Source organism: Myotis lucifugus, unplaced genomic scaffold (genome assembly GCF_000147115.1).
Source record: "Myotis lucifugus unplaced genomic scaffold, Myoluc2.0 scaffold_673, whole genome shotgun sequence".
Taxonomy (NCBI): domain Eukaryota; kingdom Metazoa; phylum Chordata; class Mammalia; order Chiroptera; family Vespertilionidae; genus Myotis; species Myotis lucifugus.
This window is the reverse complement of record NW_005871721.1, coordinates 90,274-99,684: the sequence shown is the minus strand read 5'-3', so window position 1 is coordinate 99,684 and position 9,411 is coordinate 90,274. Positions and strand designations below refer to the sequence as shown.

The following is a 9,411-nucleotide window of genomic DNA, read 5'->3' as shown; positions in this document are numbered from 1 at the left end:
CCAGGCAAAGGTTTGCATGGGGGACTTGATGGCAGGGAGAAGGCTCTCTTTAGGGACTACATGAAGAGCAGGAAATGTAAATAGAGTGGAAAACAATGAAGCAAGAGAAATTGCTCTTCCCAAGACTGATTGCCATGGCAATAATAATACCCTAATTCTAGGTCCTAACAGGTTAGGTTCAAAGTAGAGGAGGCGTTTACCTTTGGGGAGGAATATACACACGTTTATGGTGCTTAGTACTTGGGCCAGCACGTTCAAGGGTATTCTCTCATGTAATCTTCACAGCAGATGAAATAATCTACAAAATATTAATACCCCCATTTTATACCTGAGGAAACTGAGGCTCAGGGAGGTTAAATCACATGTTGGGCGGAACCAGCATTAAAGCTGGGCTCATCTGAGTTCTTTTTAGCAGCTTCTGCGCCACCACTTATTCTGAAATCTCTCACCTCGCCTTGCCACTGACCATACACTAATGACGGCTCTAAGAATGCTCTAGTATCTGGCAGTGGGCAGGAGGCTTGGTCTTGATTTTGAGTCAGAAAATCCTGAATTTGAATCTGCCTCTGCTAAGTCTGTGCCTGTGGGCAAGATACAAAACCTTAAACCTCAATATTAACGTCTTTAAAGTGCCTCCCCCACAGATCTAAGGCTCTATTACTGTTCCATTCTTTCCCAACCTTAATTTCCTCTAACTGTTGACTTAATAGCATCGGAAATGTCTTATATTTTTGTTGTTTAGAAAACTGATGATACTGTGATCTGGATTTGCTTCTTGATGGCAGCCAGTTAGTAAAATTGATAATAAGCACAGTGATGGTTTATTAAAATTTTAAAAAGAGAAAACCTAACAGATCTTTGCTGCCTTATTGTTTATACACAGAGGCAGCTGCCCCTACGAAGTCAGACCTTCCTGTTTCAGTAGGGCCATTAGGAAAAAACATCCAATTAGAAGTAACAGCTAGGCTCCCAAGCTGACTTTTCAGCTTACTAGCAATGTGAACTTGAAGGAAGCATTTAACCTACCCAAATCTCATTAGTCTCATCTGCAAAATGAAGATAATACTTGCCCTACCCTTCTTCTTTATAATAGATTTGAGTATCAAGTGGAATAGTGCACATGAAATCCTTGAATACTGCATAGTTCTATTATATTCCAATGCAAGACAGTATTCTCACACATTTACTAGGGCCTGGTTTTTAAGCTCTTTCTAAAAATAGTCAACCGATGGGTCTTTGGTGCCAATTCAAGGCCAACAGGAATCCCCACATTGTGACATGGTGAAGACGGAAATTCTATTCAGTGCAAAACAGCTCAGTTGTAATACAGCTCCAGCAGGACTGTGAGACAGCTCTGTGGCCAAGCAGCCCTGAAGCCAGGCTCCTCTCCAGCCAGACAGCTCTGTTCCCTGCTGGTCTGCTCCAGAAAACAAAACAAAAACAACACAACAGCAGGGAAACACTCTTTAGTGAAAAGGGAAAGTGCACCCTCAGAGAGGAGAGCTGACTTATATAGACAGAGGTCCCCGCCCTGCTCCCTGATTGGTCTGTCCTCATGCAAATGAAGAATCCAAATCCACACAGTTTGATTGGTCAGAAAGGCACTGTCCAGATAGCTCAGAGCGGAGTCACTTTGGTCAGTGAAGAAGCTGATTGGGATATAGGTATGAAGCTCTGATTAAACGGGGAAAGCCTCAGTCCTACTGGTTGAAATAGGATTCCAGGACTCCTTTATGAGGATTGGCTCAGCTGGCAGAAATACAGCGCAGGCAGGCAGTTCAGTGCAGACTTCTCCCTGAAGCGCAGTTTGTAAGGGAGGCCCCTGGGTAGGAATGGCTCCTAGGTTCTGGTGTTCTTCTGTTTGTTTTTACTTTGAGCCCAGGTAGCCACTGGGGGCCTTTTTTTTGTAGGTATCTTCTTTCTTAGGGTCCACGCGACAAACAGTCCAATAGAAATCCTTCAACTCAACATTGGATACTACGACATATATTGAGAAGCATAGTTTACTTACTCGCTGCCATATCCAGTGCTGGCGCTATACCTGGCAAAAAGTAAGTGCTTGGTAAATATTTGTTGAATGAAGGAGAGAAGAAATGAAGCTGGGCAGGTAGGTGTGAGCAGGTTTGTGGCGTTAGAACTGTGTGAACGTAGGGCAGAGTAATTGTGTGAATGAAGCATGAGGACCACCTTAGGCTTTCACAGTAGTCTTTCCAGAGTGGACAGAGCCTGGCTGTGGCAGCCAAAGATGGAACTGTTTTCTTCCTGTTTTGTTTCAAATGGAGCAACCTCCCTTGTAGTTTCTTAACTAAACTAAGGAGATAGGAAAAGGCATAGGGGAGAACGGCTGAATCAGCATTTTGTCTGAAAATATTTTTAGTTAGCAAAACACCATCAATTCACAACAATATTTAACAACAATAAAAAATGGAACAGCCCTGGCTAGGTAGTTCAGTTGGTTGGAGCATCGTACCAATAAGTCAAGGTTTGATCCCAGGTCAGGGCAGATAAAAGAAGCAAGCAATGAATGCATAAATAAGTGGAACAACAAATGGATCTCGATCTCTCTCTCTCTCTCTCTCTCTCTCTCTTTTCCTCTCTCTGTAAAATCAATTTAAAAATTTTTTTAATGGAACAAAGAATAGGTAGTACCGACTTTACTACTCACATTTGGACTGCTTCTTTTCTTGTGTCTCTAGCCAGACAGGAATTACTGGCTGCTCAAACCTGGTGCTTTTTCTTCTCCAGGCCTCTGGCTCGGCCACCAATAATCTTTCCTGCCAACTGCCAAAGTCAAAAATGTCAATGAATTAATCACTGGCTCAACAAGTATTTATTGTGCTCATTTAGTATCGACAATGTGTAAGGATGAAGGGAGCAAACAGGCTAATTTTGGTAGAAGGAGAAATATATATAAAGGCATAATTGTAATGCTGTGAGATAGGTTCTTTTGTTATATAAGTTTTATTGACATTTAATTCACATACCATGAAATTCATCTCTTTAGTGTCCAGTTCAGTGGTTTTTTGTATATCAGACTTGTAAAACCAACATCACTATCTAAATTTAGAACATTTCATTTACTCCTGAAAGAAACGTTTATGTTCATTAGCAGAAATTTCCTGTTCCCCACTCCCTCCCGGGTCCTAACAACCACGAATCCACTTTCTGTGGCTACGGATTTGCCTATTCTGGACATTTCATGTAAATAAAATCATACAATATGTGGCCTTTTGTGACGGGCTTCCTTCATTTCACATAATGTTTTCAAGTTTCATCCAGGTTGTAGTTTCTATCAGTACTTCATTCCTTTATATAGTATATAGCTGAATAATATTATGTTGTATGACTATAACACATTTCTGCAGTTAGATTCATGAGCCATTTTAAGTTATTTTCTGTACAATAAATGGAAGTGGTCCCACTTAATTATTTTCCACATAACTACCCATTGTCCCAGCACCACTTTTGAAAGGACTATTTTTTCCCTTTGACTGAGATATAGGGCCATCATAAAACTTATCTTCACTGACTCCAAATGGCTGTATCTGCCAAGTATATTATCTCAACTCAACAACACTTTAAATACTTCATACACAAAGCAGGGTGACAATGAGTTCCTGATCTTGGGGTTGCATTTTGCCAGAATAACAAAATTGTCCCTTTATTAGTCAAATGGATGGATGAGTAGGTATACGACAGGTAAACAGAGGGACATGAGAATAAAACAAAGCTTCTTAAACCTTTCTTTAAATACCCACTCCTGTCAATCCACCTTGACTTAAAAGAAAATGTTTGCACCCTGGCCAGTGTGGCTCAGTTGGTTAGAGCATCGGCCCACACACTGAGAGGTCTGGGGTTCGAGTCCTGGTCAGGGCACATACCCAGGTTGTGGGTTCAATCCCCAGTTGGGCACGTGCTGATCAGTGGTTCACTCTCACATAGATGTTCCTCTCTCACTCCCCCTCTCTTTTCCTCACTCTAAAAAAAAAAAAAAAAAAAAATCAGAGTGGATTAGAAAACGGTGGTACAACTACACAATGGAATACTACGCTGCTGTAAAAAAGAAGGAATCCTTACCATTTGCAACAGCATGGATGGAACTGGAGAGCATTATGCTAAGTGAAATAAGCCAGTCAGAGAAAGATATCACATAATCTCACTCATTCGTGGAGTACAATGAACATCAAACTGATGAACAAAAATAGATACAAAGAAGCATCAAACAAACTGTCAAACTTTAGCGGGAAGGTAGGGGAGGGTTGGGGGGTGGGGGTAAGTGATCAACCAAAGGACTGGTATGCATGCATATAAGCATAAGCAATGGACATAGACACTAGGGAGGTGAGGGCATGTGCCAAGGGTTGGGGGAGGCTGGCAGGAGGTCAGTGGGGGGGGGGGGGGGGGGAGGCGACATATGTACCACTATTCGTAATACTTTAAATAATAATAATAAAAGAATAAAGTTCCTCATGAGCTATTAACCTAAAAAAAAATCAATAAGAATAGATAAGGTTTGCTATTGTGCTTCCCTCTCTGACTGGATTTTGGGAGAGGCAGGTAACTATTCCTCAGCAAAAGGCATGGGGCCAGAAGGAAGGAGGGCCAGTCACCCTGGGTGGCCTCATTTCCCTGGATGCCCAGTTAAATAGATAGGTTCTGTGGACCGCAAGGAGAAGGCTTATCTTGTCCAGATTCATGGTGGCTTTCCCTGTGACACATGGTCAGGAAAGTCTTGTTTAAAGGTGTCCATCTGCCTTGACGGGTCTTTAGTCGAAGCTCAGGTCAGAGGGTGAATGGCTTTTGTGGTTGTTGTCTGGAGAGACCCCATCCCACATGGAGTTTCCCCTTGAGCCGCAATTTTAGACCTTTTTCATCTCCTGGCACATATCAACGAACTACTAAAATTCTGTAGCACGCCAAAACTTACATAAATTTTTTTCTAATCTGACCAAAAAATAGGTATAATTTTGATTCCTTCACACCTATGACTATCGTAGTGTTGGCTGGTGTCTTTTTATTTGACAGTCTATGGGAAAAGAGGCCAGGCTCCCAGACTAAATAGTCAGGTATTGCATGTTTTAAAAATTCTTGTGGCACACTGATTAAAATCGCTGCTCTTGAGTAGTAACTTTCCTGGTTTTCAGGTTTGTTTTCTCCAAGGAAAACGTTTCTTTATACATATCCTCTGCCCTTAAAGTGCAGATTATCATCATCCCCACTTTTACAGGTGAGAAACTGAGTCCTTGTGAGGCTAAAGCACATACCCAAGGCCGCGAGGTAGTAAATGGCAGGGCTGATTAATAAACCCATACTTTATCCACACAGACTGTCTATAATAATTGCTATAATAAAAGTTCAGACCAGTAATTTGTTTAAATATGTAATGCATAGAGTAATTAATAGAAAACTATAATGTATTTCGTTATCTTGACCACCACCTCTCCCTACCACCTCACTTCAAAGAAGATGGACTACCCTGGCTGGTTTGGCTCAGTGGATAGAGCGTTGGCCTGTGGACTGAGGGGTCCCAGGTTTGGTTCCGGCCAAGGGCGTATGCCTGGGTTGGGGGCTCGATCCTTAGATGGGACATGCAGCCGATCAATGATTCTCTCTCATCATTGATGTTTCGCTCGCTCTCTTCCTCTCCCTTCCTCTCTGAAATCAATAAAGAAATATTAAAAAAAAAAAAAAAGAAGATGGACTTGTCCAGAGAATATGTGATCTCTGTTACAACTGCATCTAATACAAATAACTAAGAAATATCAATGGCTTGTGGCAGCCTCACAATTTTATTTTTAAAATTGTATTTTAAAAAACAAATATAACCTACATACCAAAATTGTCCACCCTTTTAAAGAATTCAGTGGTTTTTAGTATTTTACATTTGTAAAAACCATCACCACTATCTAATTAGAGAACATTTTGATTCACTTCGGAAGCCTCTTTTCTTACAGGTACAAGAGAACTCCAAGAAAGATTGAGATCCCAAACACAACTGGAGTCAGCAAGTGTAGTGCTGCTACGGTAGTCATCAAAAGGAAACTGCATCGCAAGTAGTACAAATATGACATATACGGCCATGGCCAGAGTGCTAGGTTGATTAGAGTGTCATCCTAATATGCCAAGGTTGCAGGTTGGATTCCTGGTCAGGACACATAAAAAGTCAACCAATGAATGCACATATATATGTATACTTTATCAGAATCATTCAGAAATGTCATAGACATGATTCTCCCTTATTCCTGTCAACTTTATCAGAATCATTCAAAGGTGTTATAGACATGATTCTCCCTTATTCTTAAATGCTGGGTACTTCCTAAAACAAAGGACAGTCTCCAGACAAACCACAATATTACAAAATCAGGAAATTAACACTGATACAATACTGTTATTTAATCTACAGACCTTATTCAAATTTTTTTCTATTGTCCCAATTAAGATATAATATTGTTATTTAATATGCAGGCCTTATTAAAATAGTTTACTTTTGTCCCAATAATGTTCTTTAAAGCAAGAAAAGATTTCAAAAAAAAAAAAAAAAAAGGATTTTTGGTCCAGGATCCATATTTAATAAATTCCTTTAATCTGGAATAGTTCTTCAGTCTTTCTCATTCATGACCTTTATAGTTTTAAGAATATAAGCTAGTTACTTTTCAGCCTGCCTAAGAAGGAAAAGGAGGAGGAGGAGGAGGAGAAGGGAAGATTCTAACTTATTCTGGAAGTTTTAGAGGTGGTTTCCAGTGAAGACTATAGGTAAAGTGAGCTCCTCTTCTCAAGGATCCTCTCAGCCAACTCATACTGATTATTCTAATATGTATTAGAATTATTTACAGACCAGAGGCCCGGTGCACAAAATTCGTGCACTTGGTGGGGGTGGGGGTGGGGGTGGGGTCCCTCAGCCTGGCCTATGCCTAATCCAGGAGCCCTCAGACATCCTTAGTGCTGCTGAAGAGGCGGGAGAGGCTCCCCCCACCACGGTGGGCTCAGGACTTCTGGCTGAGAGGCGCTCCCCCTGTGGGAGCGCACTGACCACCAGGGGGCAGCTCCTGCATTGAGCATCTGCCCCCTGGTGGTCAGTGCACATCATAGCGACCAGTCATTCCCCTGTTCGGTTGATTTGCATATTAGCCTTTTGTTACATAGGATGGGATAGACAATAAGACATTTTGTATTCAGAATGGATCTGCTTGTACTACATAGATTTTGTTCTTGGCATTCCTGCATCTTACAAGAGTTGAATTTCTTCAAAAGTAGGGTTGTGTCAAAGAATTACCACCTACTCTCTTTAAGTCCTTGAGAATTAAATTACCTGCAGACTCCCATTTTCGGAAGCTCACCTTCAGTAGCTGAACTATGGCCTAAATCAGGAGACAAGAGCTGCAAAATGGATGGGTGTTCTTCCTTAAAATCATTCAACAGATATTTGTTGAGACCTGACCAGGCAGTTCAGTTAGAGCGCTGTCCCAATAGCCAGGGTTTCGGGTCCCAGGTCAGGGCACATAGAAGAATCAACCAATGAATGCATAACGATGTCTCTCTCTCTCCCTCCCTTTCAAAAAATAAAAAATAAAAAAAAATACATTTGTTGAGTGCCCAGTATATGTCAGGCTCTATTCCAAGCCCTGGGAATACCTTCGAGAACAGAAGAAAACAAATCAAAACCCTTATCCTTGTAATCAAGTTGGGCAAATTAAAATTTAAATGAGAAGAATCCGAAACCCAGGCTCTGACTTCCTTAAACAGGAAGAAGGCAAACCTCGGTGAAAGGGGGCAGCCCTGAGATCGGATTCTAACATGGACAGCCCTGCGGAATCCCTGGCCGGTGTGCTGATAATAAAGCTCAGTTTCTCCCCACGCCCTTTCCAAAGGGTTCATCCGAACACCAAGGCCTGCGAGCAGGAGCGGGGCAGGGTTACTGAGCTTTCTAACCACTTTCTCAGCCACACGTGCGGCGCGGCGTGGGACCTCCGGGCTGCGTGGCACGCACTGGGGTGCGCCCCGCCGGGCCTGCCAACCGGAGGGCACCCCTCCCGGGCGGCACCTCCCCGCCCAGGTCGGGCCGAGCACCTGGGAACCGCGCGCCCAGAAAGCCCGGCGGGGAGGCGGCTCGGGGGAACCGGCTCCTCCGGGCGGCCTCACCCACTGCAATGCAATCTGGGTGGTTTTTCCAGGTCCCTCCCTGCCTTGCTCCGCGCCCAGTCCCAGCCCCCGCGGCGCCTGCGGGCCCCCGAGGGTGGCTCCGAGGTTCGGGGATGAGGCGGGGCCGGGCCGCCTCGGCGAGCCAGCCGAGGGCGGCGGGGACCCTCTCGGACCCCGCACCCCGCAGTCCGGGAGGTGGTAGCACACGCCGCAGCCTAAACGGCAGGCGCGCGTGGGACCGAGTCCCCTCCCCGGCCTCCGCCCGCACTCGGGGGGCGGGAGCAGCTCCCCGCAGCCTCGCAGCTAGGAAACGCGGCGGTTCGGTCCGGCTCCCGAACCCACCGCCCGCCCTCCTCCCGAGGCGACCTCCTCTGCCCTCCGGTCGCGCTCCCTCCCCGTCGGGACAGCCCGACCGCCAGCTCCCCTGGACTTGTGTTCTGCAAAGGGGTTTCCCGTGGCGATAGGTGTGCGGTTCCTGACTTTTCATCATGAATATAAAGAGCCCAGGCACCTGGACTCGGAATAGTAATACTTCCGACGGAATCGTGTTCCCCAAGATAGACCAGTCGGAAACCTAAAACTCGAGGAAACTTCACCTCCAGGGCTTTCCTCTCTAAAATGTCAACAGGACCCACCGCATCGCCCCCCGACGTGGAGGTGGGCGCGCAGCCCCCGGGCCAGACCTCGCCGAGCTAGAGCAGGGGCCGCGCTGGGGACCTGGCCCCAGCCCCGCAGGGACACAGGCCGAGGTGTAGGCGCGGGGTCCGAGGGGAACCGAGGGGAGGCTGGTGTCTCGGTCCTCCAGGTGGCGGCATCTTATTTAGGACGCGGGGCCAATCAAGGCAGCGGCCCCTGCCCTGCGGGAGGTTTCAGCCCGGAGCCGGCAGCCAGAACCTCACAGGACGTGGCAAGGACGGGAGTAGCCGGGAGAAAAGGTGGTGGGGTCCGCGGTGCCTGCACGTCCTCCCGGGGGACCCCCTGCCGCCCGGCGCGCAGCGACTGCTCCTCGGAGCGTCACCCAGAGGCCGGCCGTCCGGGCCGGGAGCGCGGCGCGCTCACTCCCGAAGGCGGGCAGCACCTGGGGGTTCGGGGGAGCCGGCGCCGGCCTCCAGCTGGAGGGGACGGGCCGCAGGTCCCGCTGTTTGCACGGCAAGGTGTGCTGGGCGTGGGAGCGGCGGTTCCGGGGCCTGGCACGGCCCCGCCACCTCCCGGCTGCCGTTGGCGGTCCCTCCCTCCCTCCCTCCCTCCCTCCCTCCGCGCTTCGCCCTCCCC

The 9,411-nt window shown here is 46.4% G+C and overlaps 1 long non-coding RNA gene across 1 annotated transcript; it reads right to left on the bottom strand.

Moving 5' to 3' along the window:
• Window positions 1–1,450: 1,450 nt before the first annotated feature.
• Window positions 1,451–3,908, bottom strand: LOC111823775. Its single transcript, XR_002826867.1, has 4 exons — window positions 3,882–3,908; window positions 2,985–3,083; window positions 2,666–2,781; window positions 1,451–2,310 (listed from the first exon to the last, which is right to left on the bottom strand). It is a non-coding gene; the product is annotated as an uncharacterized LOC111823775 (long non-coding RNA).
• Window positions 3,909–9,411: the final 5,503 nt, after the last annotated feature.